The 20,996-nt window shown below is 49.2% G+C and overlaps 1 long non-coding RNA gene across 1 annotated transcript in view; it reads left to right on the top strand.

Annotated features, from left to right (window-relative positions):
- LOC129473449 (uncharacterized) overlaps positions 1-17,515 on the top strand; it is a 33,938-nt gene extending 16,423 nt beyond the window's left edge. The window contains exon 2 of the long non-coding RNA XR_010119068.1: positions 14,277-17,515. This is a non-coding gene — a long non-coding RNA (uncharacterized lncRNA). The remainder of the gene's footprint in view (positions 1-14,276) is intronic.
- Positions 17,516-20,996: the final 3,481 nt, after the last annotated feature.

The raw sequence follows: 20,996 nt of genomic DNA, 5'->3' as shown, positions 1-20,996 counted from the left end.
CCACTCAACCGGTAGAATTAGGTGCCCTGATATTGGCCTTACAAATTTTCCTCACCAAAACATAAATATAATTAGTAATTCCATTTATGCTGTGTATAGTATTACTCATTTAGATCTTGCACATGTGAAGGATGTTACAAATGAACCCCTACTAGCTTTGTTTCTTGTGGCACAAGAACTCCTCTGTACCTGCCGTCGTCACCCTCTTTACATCACACATATTCGCTCTTATTCTGGGCTACCTGGTCCTTTATCAGAAAAGAATGCTCGAGCCGATGCTCTAGTATGACCACAGATGTGGTTTGCAGATTCTCCTGCTTTTGTGTGAGCTCAAGCTGATTATGCTTTTATTCCTCAGGATGCCCGCAGTCTTAAATAACAGTTTCATTTGACACTTACTCAAGCTCACATGATTAATAAAACTTGTCCTGATTGCCAACCGCATTCTCTTTCCCCGTTTTCCTTAAGCCTTGGTGCCAGCCCATGAGGTTGGGTGCCTAATGCTATTTGGCAAACTGATGTTACTCAGGATCCACCCTTTCGATGTTTCGAATTTCTCCACATTATAGTGGACACTTATACAAGCCTGATACATGCTACCCTCTAGACCGGAGAAAAAACTAAAGATACAATTGCTCTTTTGTTTAAATCTATTATGACCTTAAGCTTCCCACACACTATAAAAACTGATAATGGACCTTGCTATCTTAGTGTTCAATTTGCGTATGCATTACAACTTTGGCACATACAACACAAAACTAATATTCCTTATAACTCAACCAGTCAGGCCATTGTTAAACAAGCTCATCAAACTCTTAAAATATATCTTAATAAACAAAAAGGGGAATATGGGGCTCTTTTCTCAAAAACGGGCCGTGTTGTTGGAGAACGAACCGACAATGACATTGATGACTTGGATGGCACCTGACATTACCTGGGGACAGCTAAAGAAATTGGATCGCTGGGCGCGGTGGCTCACGCCTATAATCCCAGCGCTTTGGCAGACTGAGGCGGGCAGATCACGGAGTCAAGAGATTGAGACCACCCTGGCCAACATGGTGAAACCCTGTCTCTACTAAAAATACAAAAAAAATTAGCTGGGCATGGTGGTGTGCACCTGTAATCCCAACTACTCAGGAGGCTGAGGCAGGAGAATCTTGAACCCGGGAGGCAGAGGTTGCAGTGAGCCGAGATTGCGCCACTGCACTCCAGTCTGGTGACAGAGCGAGACTCTGTCTCACAAAAAAAAAAAAAGAAATTGGATCAACAAATACCTATTCAGCATGCAGCCGTGGAAGCCCCTGCAACTGCAGAGAATTGGTCTCTTATGTACCTGGCGGTAACTGGGGAAACTTCTGAGAAAGTAAGACAGACATGGATGTTGGGGTGACTGGTAATTCTTGTCCTTTGCCGAGTGGGATAAGCTCAAGAACATGCTTATTGGAATCATGTTCTTTTTTTTTTTTTTTTTTTTTTGAGACGGAGTCTCGCTCTGTCACCCAGGCACCCAGGCTGGAGTGCAGTGGCGCGATCTCGGCTCACTGCAAGCTCCACCTCCCGGGTTCACGCCATTCTTCTGCCTCAGCCTCTCCTAGTAGCTGGGACTACAGGCGCCCGCCACCACGCCTGGCTAATTTTTTTTTGTATTTTTAGTAGAGACGGGGTTTCACCGTGGTCTCGATCTCCTGACCTCGTGATCCACCCGCCTCGGCCTCTCAAAGTGCTGGGATTAGGAATCATGTTCTAAATTCCCTGGTTTTTAATGTTATTACATGGTGGGATGCTGACCCGCCTTTGTCATCTAATGATACTTCTTGGACAGAAAGTCGATGGATGCCCCTGTCTTACCCCTTAACTGAAAATTTGGGATGGATTAAACTTAATGACTCCTTGATTTTATTGTCTAGTAATCCCTTTCTTTGTTTTTGCACAATAGCACATAAGTGTGTTACTCTCATTCCTCAGGAGTATCTTTACTATCAGTCCAAAAGGGATACTAAGCTTGCAAACTTGACCTTTATTTCTGCCGTTATCACTAGTCTTACTGAGGTGTCTAATGAAGCTACACAACTGCCTAATATTCCTATATGCCATCCAAGTAGGGACTGGCGATATAAGTTTGAGGCCGTCCAGTGGTTGCCGTGCAGACAACCTGCACCGCGTCAAGGGCCTCTGTTTGATAATGGCACCTTAATTGATTGGGGTCCCCATGGTAACCTTATGTCTGCAAATCAGACTATTGGATTTGGAAGTCCCTCCAATAATTCTACTACCTAGTTAGAGTATGGGCTTTCAGGACCAAAAAAAATTTTTTTTTTTTCTTTGAGACTGAGTCTCACTCTCGCTCATGCTGGAGTGCGGTGGCACAATCTCAGCTGACTGCAGGCTCCGCCACCTGGGTTCATGCCATTCTCCTGCCTCAGCCTCCCGAGTAGCTGGGACTACAGGCTTCCGCCACCACGCCCGGCTAATATTTTTTTGTATTTTTAGTAGAGACGGGGTTTCACCGTGTTAGCCAGAATGGTCTCGATCTCCTGACCTCGTGATCCTCCCGCCTCGGCCTCCCAAAGTGCTGGGATTACAGGCGTGAACCACCGCGACCAGCAGAGACAATGCTTTTCTAAATACCTGCAGGGTGGAATCTCCCTCCCAGCTCCGGGTTAAATTTACAGGCAGCCACAATTCTGCACCTCTAGTAATACACTCACCATGTGAAAAAACCCGTTAAAAGAAAGGAAGTCCTAATCTCTAAATTTGAGTATGAGCAGGGCTTAAAGCTTATTTCCCTTTCAGTTGTAATATTGGTCCTGAGGTGGTGGCAACTATACCCTCTCCTTGCATAATAATGTTACTGACACAGTCTTAATTTGTACTACACACCCTTACATACTCTTGTTTGGGCAAGGTGTTCCTAACATAGAGCAGAATCAATCCTTTTATAGTATTAAAGTCTCTTCCAGTAGTTGGTATGCTACATGCTTGTGTCATTGAAATGCTACCCAGTTGAATATAACCTATGTCATGATCTTAAAATGGCGTGCAGAATTGTGGCTGCCTGTAAATTTAACCCGGAGATGGGGGAGAGATTCCACCCTGCAGCTATTTAGAAAAGCTCACGCCTGTAATCCCAGCACTTTGGGAGGTGGAGGAGGGCCAGATCACGAGGTCAGGAGATCGAGACCATCCTAACACGGTGAAACCCCGTCTCTATTAAAAATACAAAAAATTAGCCGGGCATGGTGGTGGGTGCCTGTAGTCCCAGCTACTTGGGAGGCTGAAGCAGGAGAATGGCGTGAACCCGGGAGGCGGAGCTTGCAGTGAGCCGAGATCGCGCCACTGCACTCCAGCCTGGGCGACAGAGCGAGACTCCGTCTCCAAAAAAAAAAAAAAAAAAAAAAGCATTGTCTTGGCCAGGCGCTGTGGCTCATGCCTGTAATCCCAGCACTTTGGCAGGCTGAGATGGGTGGATCACAAGGTCAGGAGATCGAGACCATCCTGGCTAACACGGTGAAACCCCGTCTCTACTAAAAATACACACACAAAAGAACAATTAGCTGGGCATAGTGGTGGGCACCTGTAGTCCCAGCTACTCGGGAGGCTGAGGCAAGAGAAGGGCGTGAACCCGGGAGGCGGAGCTTGCAGTGAGTGGAGATTGTGCCACTGCACTCCAGCCTGGGTGACAGAACGAAACTCCGTCTCAAAAAAAAAAAAAGAAAAAAGAAAAGCATTGTCTCATACTTGGAAAAAAAAAGATTTCTGGCCACTTTAATTGCCTTTTTAGGCTCAGCTATTATTATATTAGCAACTGCCGCTAATACAGCTATTTCTCTGACAGAATCTATTTACACAGCCTCAGTGGTAAGCCACATGGTATATAATGTAACCCATGAGTTTCAAGAACAGGTAAATATTGATAAAACTATTCTGTTTCACCTGAAGGCTCTTGAAGCCGCTGTTAAATAGCTGGGGAATCAGCGGCAGGCATTCATTACCCGCCAAAATTTACATTGTAATTGGCAATATAATTCTATCTGTGTCCTCTGCCATATAATAGCTCCCAACATGCTTGGGAGAGAGTAAAAGCACATCTATAAGGGGCTTATCACAACCATTTGTCTTCTCAAATTTCCACTCTTGAGTGTAAATTAAAGAAAAACCTTGAAGAATAGTCACAGCAACTACTAACAAGTACCCTTCAACAATTACAAGAAGGTTTTCAATAGTTAAACCCGAACACTTGGTTGTGTAGGTTAAACATACGTTGTACTTATTCTTTTTGGTCCTTGTACTTATTCTTTTTTTTTTTTTTTTTTTTGAGACAGAGTTTCACTCTTTTTGCCCAGGCTGGAGTGCAATGGCGTGATCACGGCTCACCACAACCTCTGCCTCCCGTGTTCAAGCGATTCTCCTGCCTCAGCCTCCCAAGTAGCTGGGATTACAGGCGCCTGCCACCATGCCCGGCTACATTTTTTTTTGTATTTTTTTTTTTTTTTTTTTTTTGAGACGGAGTCTCGCTCTGTCGCCCAGGCTGGAGTGCAGTGGCGCAAACTCGGCTCACTGCAAGCTCCGCCTCCTGGGTTCACGCCATTCTCCTGCCTCAGCCTCCCCGAGTAGCTAGGACTACAGGCGCCCGCCACCACGCCCGGCTAATTTTTTGTATTTTTAGTAGAGACGGGGTTTCACCATGTTGGTCAGGGTGGTCTCGATCTCTCGACCTCATGATCCGCCCGCCTCGGCCTCCCAAAGTGCTGGGATTACAGGTGTGAGCCACCGCGCCCGGCTGTACTTATTCTTTTTGTATCTGTTTGCTAGGCATCTGCAGATGACTCTATACTGCAACCAAACACATCTATGACCAGGGAAGAATGATAGAAGCTTACCTTGCATTGGATGACCAGCCAGCTCTAAGAATTAAAAAAGGAGGAGATGTGGGGGGTCCACGGCAACATATTCAAGCTTATGTACATGGCATTTGAGGTCGGGGCATGGAAAAATACTGAGGCACTGTGTGTATGATATTTGTGCGTGAGAATCAAACTCCTTGACCCCGAAAACAGGACAGGGAGTGGAGTGTGTGGTGTGATAAGGAACGCTGAAAACAGCCTCCTGAGAATGCGGTTTGAGAGCTTTTACACAACCACAGGTATCTCACAACCCGACCTCAAAAAAGCCATCTAGTGGATGTTTGTTTGTGGTTTAACAAGTCCTTTCAATAAATACCTGGCAGACAGACACAGGGACGGGCTCTCTTAGAGGAACTGCCCACCCCCCAACCCCGGGCCCCACTCAGCTGGAATTGTCTAAGAACTCATTCTTGGCGTTCACTGCAAGCTGTAAGCTCTGCATTGAGCCCATGAGTTGAAGGCTGTAGTGCTCAATGACTGCACCTGTGAATAGTCCTGGCATTGCAGCCTGGGTAACACAGGGGGACCCCATCTCTAAAAATACGGGGGTGGGACTGGAGAAAGCAGCTATCTGGTGCAATTTATAGGTCCACAATTTCAATGTACTACCACAGAAGTAAAATAATGACAGATTGGAGTAAGTGATGTAAAGGAAATAGTGTGATAGACAGAGATAGAGATAGAGAGTGGGGAGAGATTTAGTTACCTGATAGAGTGGCCTGGAAAGAGCTCTCCAAGGAGGTGACCTGAAGTAGAAGAATGCTCCAGCACTTTAGGCAGAGAGAACACTGGTCCGAAAGTCCCGAGGTGGGAAAGACCTCGGCATATTCTTGGACAATGGCTTTCTTTCTTCTTTATTCTTTTTTTTTTTTTTTTTTTTTGAGACGGAGTCTCGCTCTATCGCCCAGGCTGGAGTGCAGTGGCGCAATCTCGGCTCACTGCAAGCTCCGCCTCCCGGGTTCACGCCATTCTCCTGCCTCAGCCTCTCCGAGTAGCTGGGACTACAGGCGCCCGCCACTACGCCCGGCTAATTTTTTTGTATTTTTAGTAGAGACGGGGTTTCACCGTGGTCTCGATCTCCTGACCTCATGATCCGCCCGCCTCGGCCTCCCAAAGTGCTGGGATTACAGGTGTGAGCCACCATGCCCGGCCTCTTTCTTCTTTTTTCTGTTTTATTTATTTGTTTATTTTTTTGAGACAGAGTTTCGTACGTGTTGCCTAGGCTGGAATGCAATGGCGTGATCTCGGCTCACTGCAAGCTCCGCCTCCCAGGTTCATGCCATTCTCCTGCCTCAGCCTCCTGAGTAGCTGGGACTACAGGCGCCCACCACTACGCCTGGCTCATTTTTTGTAATTTTAGTACAGACGGGGTTTCACTGTGTTAGCCAGGATGGTCTCGATCTCCTGACCTCGTGATCCACCCGTCTTGGCCTCCCAAAGTGCTGGGATTACAGGTGTGAGCCACCATGCCCGGCCTCTTTCTTCTTTTTAATTATTTATTTATTTATTTTTTTGAGACAGAGTTTCGCACTTGTTGCCCAGGCTGGAATGCAATGGTGCGATCTCGGCTCACCGCAACCTCCGCCTCCCAGGTTCAACCAATTCTCCTGCCTCAGCCTCCCTTTTTTTTTTTTTTTTTTTGAGACGGAGTCTCGCTCTGTCGCCCAGGCTGGAGTGCAGTGGCGCAATCTCGGCTCACTGCAAGCTCCGCCTCCTGGGTTCACGCCATTCTCCTGCCTCAGCCTCTCCGAGTAGCTGGGACTACAGGCGCCCGCCACCACGCCCGGCTAATTTTTTTTTTTGTATTTTTAGTAGAGACGGGGTTTCACCGTGGTCTCGATCTCCTGACCTCGTGATCCACCCGCCTCAGCCTCCCAAAGTGCTGGGATTACAAGCGTGAGCCACCGCGCCCGGCCCTGCCTCAGCCTCCTGAGTAGCTGAGATTACTGGCATGCACCACCACACTTGGTTAATTTTGTATTTTTAATAGAGACAGGGTTTCTCCATGTTGGTTAGGCTGGTCTTGAACTCCTGACCTCAGGTGATCTGCCTGCCTCAGCTTCCCAAAGTGCTGGGATTACAGGCTGAGCCACCGCGCCAGGCCTCTTTCTTTTTATAAAACCAGAATTCATGGGGTAAAATAACACATTACATTCTGCAATCCAGAACACACATCTAAAACAAAAATTTTATAAGATAGTCCTTCTATATAAAATACTAAAATGCATTCATATTTTATTTTCTTTCTTCTTTTTTTTGGTGGGGGGGTGGCCAGGGTCTTGCTGTGTTGTCCAGGCTGGAGTGCAGTAGTGCCATCATAACTCACTGCACCTTGAACTCTTGGCCTCAAGCAGTCCTCTTGCGTCAGCCTCCCAAAGTACTGACATTGCAGGTGTGAGCCACTGTACCTGGCCTAGATGTACAGTTCTGTGTGCTTTGATAAGTGTACAGAATTACGTGCATCATCACTATCAACATATAGAGCATTTCCAATTCCCTAAAAGTTCCCTCTGGCTCCTTTGTAGTCAATCTCTCCCCTAACCAGCAGCTCCTACACTCAATGACCTAATCTCCTCTTTTATCAATTTTTTTTTTTTTTTTGAGATGGAATCTTGCTCTGGCGCCCAGGCTGGAGTGCAGTGGTGCGATCTTGGCTCACTGCAAACTCCGCCTTCCTGGTTCAAGCAATTATCCTGCCTCAGCCTCCCGAGTAGCTGGGACTACAGGTGCGTGCCACTACGTCCGGGTAATTTTTGTATTTTGTAGACAGGGTTTCACCATATTGGCCAGGTTGGTCTCGGGTTCCTGACCTTGTGATTGGCCTGCCTCGGTCTCCCAAAGGGCTGGGATTACAGGCGTGAGCCACCATGCCCGGACACCAATTTTTTAATATAGGTTTTCTCTTGATATGTCTGTCTAGCAGTTTGTTGATTTTTAACTATCTTTTCAAAGAACCAGCTTTTGGTTTCATTGACCCTTCCCCTTCCCCTTCCCCTTCCTGACAGAGTGTTGCTGTGTCACCGAGGCTACAGTGCAGTGTCGCGATCTCGGCTCACTGCAACCTCCACCTCCCAGGTTCAAGCAATGGTCCTGCCTCAGCTTGCTGAGTAGCTGGGATTACAGGCGCCCGCCACTGCACCTGGCTAATTTTTGTATTTTTAGTAAAGACGGGGTTTCACCATCTTAGCCAGGCTGGCCTCGAACTCCTGACTTCGTGATCCACCCGCCTCAGCCTCTCAAAGTGTTGGGATGACAGGTGTGAGCCACTGTGCCTGGTCTCTCTACTGTTTTTCTGTTCTCCATTTCATTAATTTCTACTTTATTTCCTTCCTTCTTTGTTTTGGATTTAATTTCCTCTTCTTTTTTCTGGTTTCTTTAAGTGGAATATTTAATTACTGATTTGAAACATTCCTTGTTTTCTAATTTAATATTTAAATTTTCATTTAAACACCAATTTGGCTGTGTCCCACACATTTTTATATGTTGTGTTTTTATTTTTATTCAATTCAAACTATTTTCTCATTTCCCCTGCGACTTCCTCCTTGACCCCTGGGTTATTTGGAAGAGTGCTGTTTAATTTACAAATATTTGGGGGATTTTCTAGGTATCTTTCTGTTATTCATTTCTAATTTGATCCAGTGTGGTCATATAACATACTTTGTATGATTTCAATTGTTTTAAACGTGTTGAGACTTGCTGTGTGGACCAGAATATCATTTATCCTGATGAATGCTCCATGTACTCTTGAAAGTATGTGTTCTGTTGTTAGATTAAGTGACCTATAAATGTCAATTAGCTCAAATTTGTTGATAATATGTTCAGGTCTTCCATATCCTGAACTGATTTTCTGTCCACTGGCTTTTTTGTTTTTTTTTGTTTTTTTTGAGATGGAGTCTCGCCCTGTCGCCCAGGCTGGAGGGCAATGGCGTGATCTTGGTTCATTGCAACCTCCACCTCCTGAGTTCAAGCAATTCTCCTGCCTTAACCTCCCAAGTAGCTGGGACTACAAACGTGCACCACCACGACTGGCTAATTTTTGTATTTTTAGTTGATACGAGGTTTCACCACGTTGGCCAGGCTGGTCTCGAATCCCTGATCTCAGGTGATCTGCCTGCCTCGGCCTCCCAAAGTGTAATTTTTGTATTTTTGTAGAGACAGGGTTTCACCATGTTGACCAGGTTGGTCTTGAACTCCTGACCTCAGGTGATCTGCCCGCCTCCAGCGTGAGCCATTGCGCCTGGCCCCTAATTTTTAAATTATGTTTTTCTCTCATTTTTCATCTCTTTCTTTTCGCTCTACTTTCTGGGAGATCTCATCAACTTCATCTTCCAAATTTTCTGGGATATTTTTCATTTTTGCAACCATATTTTTCTAGTTTTCTTTTTCTTTCTTTCTTTTTTTTTTTTTTTGAGACAGAGTCTCACTCTGTCACCCAGGCTGGAGTGCAATGGCATGGTCTTGGCTCACCGCAACCTACGCCTCCTGGGTTCAAGCGATTCTACTGCCTCAGCCTCCCGAGTAGCTGGGACTACAGGTGCATGCCGCCACACCTGGCTAATTTTTGTATTTTTAGTAGAGACGGGGTTTCACTATGTTGGCCAGGCTGGTCTCAAACTCTTGACTTTGTGATCCGCCCGCCTCAACCTCCCAAAGTGCTGGGATTACAGGCGTGAGCCACCGCACCCAGCCTCTGCCCACCCCTCCCCTTCCCTCCCCTCCCCTCCCTTCCCATCTTTTTCATTTTTCGACAGTCTCACTCTGTTGCCCAGGCCGGAGTTCAGTGGCACGATCTCGGCTCACTGCAACCTCTGCCTCCTGGGTTCAAGGGATTCTAGTGCCTCAGGCTCCCGAGTAGCTGGGATTACAGGCACATGCCACCACAACCGGCTAATTTTTGTATTTTTAGTACAGACAACGTTTCACCGTGTTGGCCAGGCTGGTCTTGAACTCCTGACCTCGTGATCTGCCTGCCTCTGTCTCCCAAAATGCTGGGATTACAAGCATGAGCCACCGTGCCCAGCCCATATTTTTCTAGTTATCAAGAGCTCTGTTTTGCCAGGTGCGGTGGCTCACGCCTGTAATCCCAGCACTTTGGGAGGCCGAGGAGGGCAGATTATGAGGTCAGGAGTTTGACACCAGCCTGGCCAATATGGTGAAACCCCGTCTCTACTAAAAATACAAAAAATTAGCTGGGCATCATGATGCGCGCCTGTAGTCCCAGCTACTCGAGAGGCTCAGGCAGGAGAATTGCCTGAACCCGACAGGCGGAGGTTGCAGTGAGCCAAGATCATGTCACTGCACTCCAGCCTGTGCAACAGCAAGACTCCATTTCAAAAAAAAGCTCTGTTTTGTCTAGATTTTTTTATAGTATTTTTTTTTTCTGATTTCATGGTTATAATTTCCTTTCTTAACTTTCTTAAAGATATAGATAATAGATTTTTGGTAAGTTTTCTTCCTTTTGCTTAGTCTCTATTTTCTCCAAGTTATTCTTTTATTTTTGTTTTGCTTAATCTCCATATTTCAAGTTAGAGGTCTTTCTCTCGTTTCTGATAATCTTCCTCTGCTTATATTTAAGAACAGGGCACTAAAAAGCTGATGAGCAGGGCCGGGCATGGTGGCTCAAGCCTGTAATCCCAGCACTTTGGGAGGCTGAGGTGGGTGGATCACTTGAGGTCAAGATTTTGCGATCAGCCTGTCTAAGATGGTGAAACCCTGTCTCTACTAAAAATACAAAAATTAGCTGGGCGTGGTGGCATGCACCTGTAATTCCAGCTACTTGGGAGACTGAGGCAGGGAATTACTTGAACCCAGGAGGCGCACCTTGCAGTGAGCCTAGATCCTGCAACTGCACTCCAGCCTGGGCGACAGAGCGAGACTCCGTCTCAAAAATAAATAAATAAATAAAGACATTAAATAAATAAATAAATAAAATAAAAATCCAAAAATTAGCCGGATGTGGTGTCGGGTGCCTCTAATCCCAGCTACTCTGGAGGCTGAGGCAGGAGAATGGCTTGAACCCAGGAGGCAGAGGTTGCAGTGAGCTGAGATCAAGCCACTGCACTCCAATCTGGCTGACAGAGCAAGACTCTGTCTCAAAAAATAAATAAATAATAAAATAAAATAGAAAGCTGATGAGTAGCTTTGTTCATCTTGCATGGGGCTTGGTGACTTTAATGTGATTTTCTTAGCTTGGGTTCCCCCCAAGAGACCCTAAGACATGGATTTGAGTAGAGTGCTCAGTGGAAACACAGGTGGTGAGTAGCAATGTGAGACAGGGAAGCTAAGGCAGCCATGATGCTAACTATGACTGGGAGTGACTGAGGCTTAATCCTGCAGAGGACCTTTGGGAAGAATGTAAAACGTACACCTCACAGTTATTGCATGCAAGGGCAAGAGAGCTGGGGTATTTATAAATCAAATTCTGACAGTCGTTGGGTGTGAGAGCTGCTCCTGGGGTCGTTAATTCCCTGCTACTTCTGCCTGCCTTGTTCCTGGGCAGAGTAACCTTCCCTGGCTTTGAAGAGACACTTCAAGCAACGCGCCACAGTCACTGGCAGTTGGAAGTCAGCAGAAGTATATTAAAGTGGGACTGCCCAGGGGGTACGGATGGGTCAGTGACGTGTGCTACAGTGACCTAGCTGGGCTGTTGCTTGGGAATTCCCATCAGTATTTTTAGGTCTTTTTTTCTTTCTTGTCCCTGTCACGTGTCCTGGACGATCTCTTGTCTGGTGGGTTTCTGTCTGGATGAGGCCCAGACATGTGACCTAGTTGAGCAGTGCTAGCCATGCCCTAGCCATTTGAACTCTCCAACCTGAGGCTCTAGGCGTGTAAGTTAAGAAGCCGTTACCGGCCTTTCATCCCCAGCAGACATCACATGTATCAGAGGCAAGCTGCGCCCTTGTGGAATTCTGACCCTGCATTGTGCAAAACATACAATGGTTGCTGTTTTAGGAAATAGTTCTGGGGCTGTTTGTTACACAGCAATAGATAACCCAAGTAAACCAGAAAAGAAGCTTTGCATTACTGACGTTTGAGGGATTTCCTCTACACGTCAGGAAGACCTGGCAACAAACATTTAGACTTGAACAGAGAAGGTAGCTAAAAATATATGTTGGTCTGGAAGAAAATACGCATTTTAGAATTAAAAAAAAAAACTTTAGAAAGTATTAACTTTAGACTTTTTTTCTTTACCCACAGTTCTATTCTTTATTTTATTTTTTATTTTTTTGAGAGTTTCACTACGTGGTCCAGGCTGCAGTGCAGTGGTGGGATCTTGGCTCACTGCAATCTCCAGCTCCCGGGTTCAAGTGATTCTTCTGCCTCAGCCTCCTGAGTAGCTGGGATTACAGGTGCCCACCATCAAACCCAGCTGATTTTTGTATTTTTAGTACAGACGGGGTTTCATCATGTTGGCCAAGCTGATCTCAAACTCTTTTTTTGTTTGTTTGAGACAGAGTCTCACTCTCACCCAGGATGGAGTGCAGTGGCGCCATCTCGGCTCACTGCAAGCTTCACCTCCCAGGTTCACGCCATTCTCCTGCCTCAGCCTCCCGAGTAGCTGGGACTACAGGCGCCTGCCACCACACCCAGCTAATTTTTTGTGTGTATTTTTAGTAGAGACAGGGTTTCACCGTGTTAGCCAGGATGGTCTCTATCTCCTGACTTCGTGATCCACCTGCCTTGGCCTCCTGAAGTGCTGGGATTACAGGTGTGAGCCACCGCGCCCAGCCTCGAACTCTTGACCACAGGTGATCCACCCACTTCAGCTTCCCAAAGTGCTGGGATTTCAGGCGTGAGCCACCGTGCCTGGCCTGTAGTTCTGTTCTTTAAAAGCCCAAGTTTATTTATTTACTTATTTATTATAAATCACAAACCATGATGCCATAAAAGCCCAAGTTTAAAGACAAGAGTGGAAATGCCCTCAACAGTACCTCCGGATTGGGTGGCTTTTTTATCCATCTCAGGGGCTCAAGCAATCTGCCCCCCTCAGCCTCCCAAAGTGCTGGGATTACAAGCATAAGCCACTGCACCTGACCAGTAAACTCATTTCATATATGTATGTATGTATGTATGTATGTATGTATGTATGTAAGTATGTATGCATGTATTTATTTTCTTGAGGTAGAGTCTCACTCTGTTGCCCAGGCTGGAGTGCAGTGGCATGACCTCGGCTCACTGCAACCTCCACCTCCTGGGTTCAAGCTATTCTCATGCCTCAGCCTCCCAAGTAACTGGGATTACAGGCATGTGCCACTGTTCCCAGACCAAACTGAGGGTCGGGCTGCTATTTCTTTCGGCCCAATAATGAGATGCAGATGAACTGGGGAGGAAGAGAGTTTTTATTTCTGTAACCGGTTACAGGGAGAAGGCCTGGATATTATTGCCAGACCAACTCAAAATAACAAAGTTTTTCAGAGCTTATATACCTTCTAAGCTATATGTCTACATGTAAGTGTGCATTCATCTAAAGACATAAGTGATTAATTTCTTTCACTAAGGTCCAAGTCCTGAAGACCTTCCTCTGGAGCCTCAGTGAATTTACTTAATCTAAATGGGTCCAGGTGCTGGGGTGACTACCCTTATCTTGTCTCCTGCTAAATCATGGAGGTTTGAGGAGTTCCTTCAGACCCCAATAAACTTGTTTGTGGAGGCCTGGAGAGTTTCTTCAGACCCACGGTAAAACTTGTTTAATCCTAAATGGGTCTCATTAAGAATTCCTTCATTATTTTGTCATGCTTTAAGGCCCAGGAAAGGCCTAGGCAAAACTCTTGGTGGGCTTTTGTTACATCCCAGCCTTTGTATAAGGGCACTGGCTTTTAATGTTTAACTTAACCACTCAGTCAGTACTGAAACAGTTGTTAGTGAGACCTGGCCTGCCACACCACCATGCCCAGTGTAGGGTCCAGCCCTATGGGGCTTAGCCGGTGTTCTCCCCATGTGCAGAGACAAGAGATTGTAATAAGTAAAGACACAAGACAAAGAGATAAAGATAAAGCAGCTGGGCCGGGGGGACCACTACCATCAAGATGCGAGACCAGTAGTGGCCCCGAACGGCTGGGCTTGCTGATATTTATTGCATACAAGACAAGGGGGCAAGGTAAGGAGGGTGAATCTTCTAAGTGATTGACAAGGTGAAGCAAGTCACTTGATAACAGGATAGGGGGCCCTTCCCTTTTGGGTAGTGGAAGCAGAGAGGGAAGGCAGCATATGTCAGCGTTTTCTTCTCTGCACTTATAAGAAAGATCGAAGATTTTAAGACGACTTCCTTCCTTCCTTCCTTCCTTCCTCCCTCCCTCCCTCCCTCCCTCCCTCCCTCTCTCTCTCTCTTTCTTTCTTTCTTTCTTTCTTTCTTTCTTTCCCTCTCTGGCCCAGGCTACAATCTACTCGGCTTGCTGCTGCCCGCGCCGCGGACTGCCTGGGACTGCCGAGGCCCGCCACCGCTGCCTGCCTTTTCTCCTTTGGATGCAGGCACGCGTTCACCATCTTGGCCACGCTGGTCGCCAGCTCCTGACGCCGAGTGCTCTGCCCGCCTCAGCCTCCCGAGGTACTGGGACTACAGACGGAGTCTCGCTCACCCAGTGCTCGGTGTTGCCCGGGCTGAAGGGCAGTGGCGTGGTCTGGCCTCGCGGCAGCCTCTACCCCCCGGCCGCCTGCCTTGGCCTGCCAGGGTGCTGGGATTGCAGCCCCTGCCCGGCCGCTGCACCATCTGGAAGGTGGGGAGCGCCTCTGCCCGGCCGCCCCGTCTGGGAGGTGAGGAGCGCCTCTGCCCGGCCGCCCCGTCTGGGAGGTGAGGAGCGCCTCTGCCCGGCCGCCCCGTCTGGGAAGTGAGGAGCGCCTCTGCCCGGCCACCCACCGTCTGGGAAGTGAGGAGCGCCTCTGCCCGGCCACCCACCGTCTGGGAAGTGAGGAGCGCCTCTGCCCGGCCACCCACCGTCGGGGAAGTGAGGAGCGCCTCTGCCCGGCCACCCACCGTCTGGGAAGTGAGGAGCGCCTCTGCCCGGCCACCCACCGTCTGGGAAGTGAGGAGCGCCTCTGCCCGGCCACCCACCGTCTGGGAAGTGAGGAGCGCCTCTGCCCGGCCACCCACCGTCTGGGAAGTGAGGAGCGCCTCTGCCCGGCCACCCACCGTCTGGGAAGTGAGGAGCGCCTCTGCCCGGCCACCCACCGTCTGGGAAGTGAGGAGCGCCTCTGCCCGGCCACCCATCGTCTGGGAAGTGAGGAGCGCCTCTGCCCGGCCGCCCCGTCCGGGAAGAAGTGAGGAGCGCCTCTGCCCGGCCGCCCCGTCCGGGAAGAAGTGAGGAGCGCCTCTGCCCGGCCGCCCCGTCTGGGAAGTGAGGAGCGCCTCTGCCCGGCCGCCCCGTCTGGGAAGTGAGGAGCGCCTCTGCCCGGCCACCCACCGTCTGGGAAGTGAGGAGCGCCTCTGCCCGGCCACCCACCGTCTGGGAAGTGAGGAGCGCCTCTGCCCGGCCACCCACCGTCTGGGAAGTGAGGAGCGCCTGTGCCCGGCCACCCACCGTCTGGGAAGTGAGGAGCGCCTCTGCCCGGCCACCCACCATCTGGGAAGTGAGGAGCGCCTCTGCCCGACCACCCACCGTCTGGGAAGTGAGGAGCCCCTCTGCCCGGCCACCCACCGTCTGGGAAGTGAGGAGCCCCTCTGCCCGGCCACCCACCGTCTGGGAAGTGAGGAGCGCCTCTGCCCGGCCACCCACTGTCTGGGAAGTGAGGAGCGCCTCTGCCCGGCCACCCACCGTCTGGGAAGTGAGGAGCGCCTCTGCCCGGCCACCCATCGTCTGGGAAGTGAGGAGTGCCTCCACCCGGCCGCCCCGTCCGGGAAGAAGTGAGGAGCGCCTCTGCCCGGCCGCCCCGCCCGGGAAGAAGTGAGGAGCGCCTCTGCCCGGCCGCCCCGCCCGGGAAGAAGTGAGGAGCGCCTCTGCCCGGCCGCCCCGCCCGGGAAGAAGTGAGGAGCGCCTCTGCCCGGCCACCCCCGTCCGGGAAGAAGTGAGGAGCGCCTCTGCCCGGCCGCCCCGTCCGGGAAGAAGTGAGGAGCGCCTCTGCCCGGCCGCCCCGTCCGGGAAGAAGTGAGGAGCGCCTCTGCCCGGCCACCCCCGTCCGGGAAGAAGTGAGGAGCGCCTCTGCCCGGCCGCCCTGTCTGGGAAGTGAGGAGCGCCTCTGCCCAGCCGCCCCGTCCGGGAAGAAATGAGGAGCGCCTCTGCCCGGGCGCCCCATCCGGGAAGAAGTGAGGAGCGCCTCTGCCCGGCCGCCCCATCCGGGAAGAAGTGAGGAGCGCCTCTGCCCGGCCGCCCCATCCGGGAAGAAGTGAGGAGCGCCTCTGCCCGGTCACCCATCGTCTGGGAAGTGAGGAGCGCCTCTGCCCGGCCACCCACCGTCTGGGAAGTGAGGAGCGCCTCTGCCCGGCCGCCCCGTCCGGGAAGAAATGAGGAGCGCCTCTGCCCGGGCGCCCCATCCGGGAAGAAGTGAGGAGCGCCTCTGCACAGCCACCCATCGTCTGGGAAGTGAGGAGCGCCTCTGCCCGGCCACCCACCGTCTGGGAAGTGAGGAGCGCCTCTGCCCGGCCGCCCCGTCCGGGAAGAAGTGAGGAGCGCCTCTGCCCGGCCGCCCCGTCCGGGAAGAAGTGAGGAGCGCCTCTGCCCGGCCGCCCCGTCCGGGAAGAAGTGAGGAGCGCCTCTGCCCGGCCGCCCTGTCCGGGAAGAAGTGAGGAGTGCCTCTGCCCGGCCGCCCATCGTCTGGGAGGTGAGGAGCGCCTCTGCCAGGCCACCCATCGTCTGGGAGGTGAGGAGCGCCTCTGCCCGGCCACCCATCATCTGGAAAGTGAGGAGCGCCTCTGCCCGGCTGCCCCATCTGGGAAGTGAGGAGTGCCTCTTCCCGGACACCCATCGTCTGGGAGATGAGGAGCGCCTCTGCCCGGCCACCCATCGTCTGGGAAGTGAGGAGCGCCTCTGCCCGGCCACCTATCGTCTGGGAAGAAGTGAGGAGCGTCTCTGCCTGGCCGCCCCGTCTGGGAAGTGAGGAGCCCCTCTGCCCGGCCGCCCCGTGTCTGGGTAGAAGTGAGGAGCTCCTCTGCCTGGCCGCTCCGTCTGGGAGGTCTACCACGGAGGCCAGAAGCAATGTGGGGGCTGGACATGGTGGCTCACGCCTGTGGTCCCGGCACTCTAGGGGGCGAGGCGGGTTGATCACTTCGGACTAGGAGTTCGAGACCAGTCTGGCCAACTTGGCGAAACATGAAGAATACAACAGACAAACCAACCAACCAACTCAATGACAACAAAACAGGTCTACCCTGGAGTCATACTCTAATTTTTTCTATTTTCCTCCCTTTCTGATCCTTTATCCCACTTTCTTTTTCTTCCTCTTCCTTCTCCCTCTTCTTTGTCAAATAGAGGATTGAGTTATTATCACTGATCCATATAAAGTCCCTCTCTCATTTATTTTAACTCCCACCCCCATTTCTATTCCCCGACTTCCCATGTGCAACCTTCCTAATATGTTTGATACGCATCTTTTTGTTTGTATGTATTTTTAGAAAATGTTTATTGTTTTTGTATGCAAAAAAAATTAATAAAAAAAAAAAAAAAGAACCAACGATAATCCCACCACCCTTTGCTGACTCCTTTTTCGGACTCAGCCTGCCTGCACCCAGGTGAAATAAACAGCCTTGTTGCTCACACACAAAAAAAAAAAAAAAAAAAAAAAAAAGACTTTCACTATTTCTTCTACCACTATCTACTACGATCTTCAAAGAGGAACCAGGAGTACGGGAGGAGCATGAAAGTGGATGAGTAGCGTGATCACTGAAGCACAGCACCACAGGGAGGGGTTTAAGCCTCCGGATGACTGCGGGCAGGCCTGGATAATATCCAGCCTTCCACAAGAAGCTGGTGGAGCAGAGTGTTCCCTGACTCCTCCAAGGAAAGGAGACTCTCTTTCGCGGTCTGCTAAGTAACGGTTGCCTTCCCAGGCGCTGGCGTTACTGCTTGACCAAGGAGCCCTCAAGCAGCCCTTATGCGGGTGTGACAGAAGGCTCACTTCTTGCCTTCCAGGTCACTTCTCACAATGTCCCTTCAGCACCTGATGCTATACCTGCCAGTTATTCCTAGGTTATATTGGTAATGCAACAAAGGGTAATATTAAAAGCTAAAGATTAATAATGTTTATAATAATGATTGCTAATTGTCCATGATCATCTCTAGATCTAATTTGTATTATGACTATTCTTATTCTAACTATTTTCCTTATTATACTGAGACAGTTTGTGCCTTCAGTCTCTTGCCTCAGCACCTAAGTAATCCTCCACCCACAGCCCAGCTAATTTTTGTATTGGTAGTAGAGACAGGGTTTCACCATGTTGGCCAGGGTGGTCTTGACCTCCTGGCCTCAAGTGATCTGCCTACCTTGGCCTCCCAAAGTGCTGGGATTACAGACAATAGGCACTGTGCCCGGCCTTATTCTTGTTTTAAAAGTAGGGGCCGGACTCAGTGGCTCACATCTGTAATCTCAGCACTTTGGGAGGCCGAGGCAGGAGGATCACTTGAGCCCAGGAGTTCAAGACCAGCTTGAGCTAAACCCCGTATCTAAAAAATACAAAAAAATTTAGCTGGGAGTGGTGGCATGCGCCTGTAGTTCCAGCTACTCTGGAGGTCAAGATGGGACCCCAGGGCGGTTGAGGCTGCAGTGAGCTGAGATCGTGCCACTACACCCCAGCCTGGCAACAGAGCGAGACCCTGTCTCAAAAAATTAAAATAAAATAAAATAAAATAACTCCTACAGGGAAGAAAGTAGTCATCTTTATAGAGTCCTCTCCATGTAGTGCTAGCACAATCTCTCAAGAGGCACCCAATGTAGAGAAATGATGGTGAGGTTAGCAGTACCAAGGAGCAGGGTTTGAATCCCAGCTGTTTCATGTTTTAGCTGTTGGGCTTTGGGGAAGTTATTCTACCTCTTTCAGCCTGTGCACCCTGTCTCATCATTAAAAAATGAGAATGAGGCCAAGTGCAGTGCCTCATGCCTGTAATCCCAACGCTTGGGGAAGCGGAGGCCAGAGAATTGCTTGAGGCCAGGAGTTTGAGACCAGCCTGGGCAAATAATGAGATCCCAATCTCTACAAAAAAATTTAAAAATTATCCGGGCATGGTAGCACACGCCTGCGGTTCCAGCTACTCAGGAGGCTGAGGTGGGAGGATCACTTGAGCCCAGGAATTTGAGGCTGCAGTGATTGCTCCACTGCACTCTAGCCTGGGTGACAGAATGAGACCCTGTCTCAAAAAAAAAAAAAGTGAAAATGATAATACCTACTATGAAGGATTGCTTTAAGAAGAAATGAGATAGGCCGGGCGCAGTGGCTCACGCCTGTAATCCCAGCACTTTGGGAGGCCGAGGCGGGCGGATCACGAGGTCAGGAGATCGAGACCATCCTGGCTAACACGGTGAAACCCCGTCTCTACTAAAAATACAAAAAATTAGCCGGGCAAGGTGGCAGGCGCCTGTAGTCCCAGCTACAAGGGAGGCTGAGGCAGGAGAATGGCATGAACCCCGGGGGGCGGAGCCTGCAGTGAGCCGAGATCGCGCCACTGCACTCCAGCCTGGGTGAAAGAGCGAGACTCCGTCTCAAAAAAAAAAAAAAAAAAAAAAAAAAAGAAGAAATGAGATAATGTACACAAAAGTACATCACATATCGCTTAGCATATGGCTGACACTCAAAAAAATCCTGGCTTTGTTTTCCTGCATTGGGCGTTTATTGTTGTCAAAGTGATGGTTCCAAGAAGTCAAAGGAGGAGCCAGAGCACTGGACAGCTCAGCAGCAGTTTGTTTGGGTCACTAAATTACTCTCTTCCCTCCCTATTGCCACTGACTTAGATCCTGGAGAGGTAAGGTTTTAAAAATAGCAGCCTATTATCTTATATTTTTGGTAATCCTTGTAACCTGGTTCCCTATCTCAATGAAAAAAAACCAAGGGTTCTGGCTTTATTACCTAAAGCAAGGAATGACAGTATAATACCAATTATAAATGGGTCAACTTTTTGGCTTTGGAGTTTCAAAGACTTATGGCATTAAAAAAAAAAGAAAGAAAAAATGGACCAGGTGCAGTGGCTCACGCCTGTAAAAAAGAAAGAAAAAATGGACCAGGTGCAGTGGCTCAGCACTTTGGGAGGCTGACGCGGGTGGATCACTTGCTGTCAGGAGTTCGAAACCAGCCTGGCCAACATGGTGAAACCCCATCTCTACTAAAAATACAAAAATTAGCTGAGTGTTGTGGCACGTGCCTGTAATCCCACCTACTCGGGAGGCTGAGGCAGGAGAATCCCTTGAACCTGGGAGGCAGAGGTTGCAGCGAGCTCACTGCACTCCAGCCTGGGCGACAGAGCAAGACTCTGTCTCAAAAAAAAAAAAAAAAAAAGAAAAGAAAATGGAGAGTTCCTTTTCTCAACACTCTCATCAATACATGCATGCACACACACTCTTGCATGCAGCCATGAATGCTCACGTGTGCATGCACACATTCAAAGGACTAGATAAAGATTCTCCAGACTTTGCAATAGGGAAGTCAGGTGGAAGCAGGAAGCTAGAATGGATAATGCATGAAGAAACTATTAATGTGTTTTTTTCCTTTTATCCTCTTCTCTTTTGCCTTCAGCAAGTAAATGACCTCTTTCTTATTTGGTTGTGGCATCGAACTGCTTGTGAGGAGATTAAGATTGTTTCAGAAGAAATATAAAGGGAAGGAAATGATAATATGCATCTATTGAAATTCAAAATAGGATTTTGCAGCAAGACAATGGACTTGAAAACTGGACTATGAGAAAGAAATTGTTTTCTGCATTCATTTAGCTCCCATTTAACATAATCAAGAGCCAGATCTAGAATCAAGTTTCTACCAAAGGAGGAGGAAATTTAATCACTCATCTTTGATTTCCTATATGTCCATAATGAGGATAATCACACCTACCTCAATAGATTGTTTCCAAAGGGAACCTTTGTCTTTTGAAGTGGCAATTAGAGCCAGGAAGCCAAAGATAAGATATGAAAAGAATGAAAGAGAAGCCTACCACTTCTCATCTTGGGGTTTGAACAAGAGGA

This window comes from Symphalangus syndactylus, chromosome 23 (genome assembly GCF_028878055.3).
Source record: "Symphalangus syndactylus isolate Jambi chromosome 23, NHGRI_mSymSyn1-v2.1_pri, whole genome shotgun sequence".
NCBI classification, from domain to species: domain Eukaryota; kingdom Metazoa; phylum Chordata; class Mammalia; order Primates; family Hylobatidae; genus Symphalangus; species Symphalangus syndactylus.
The sequence above is the reverse complement of the archived record's forward strand: the minus strand, read 5'-3'. Positions and strand labels throughout refer to the sequence as shown.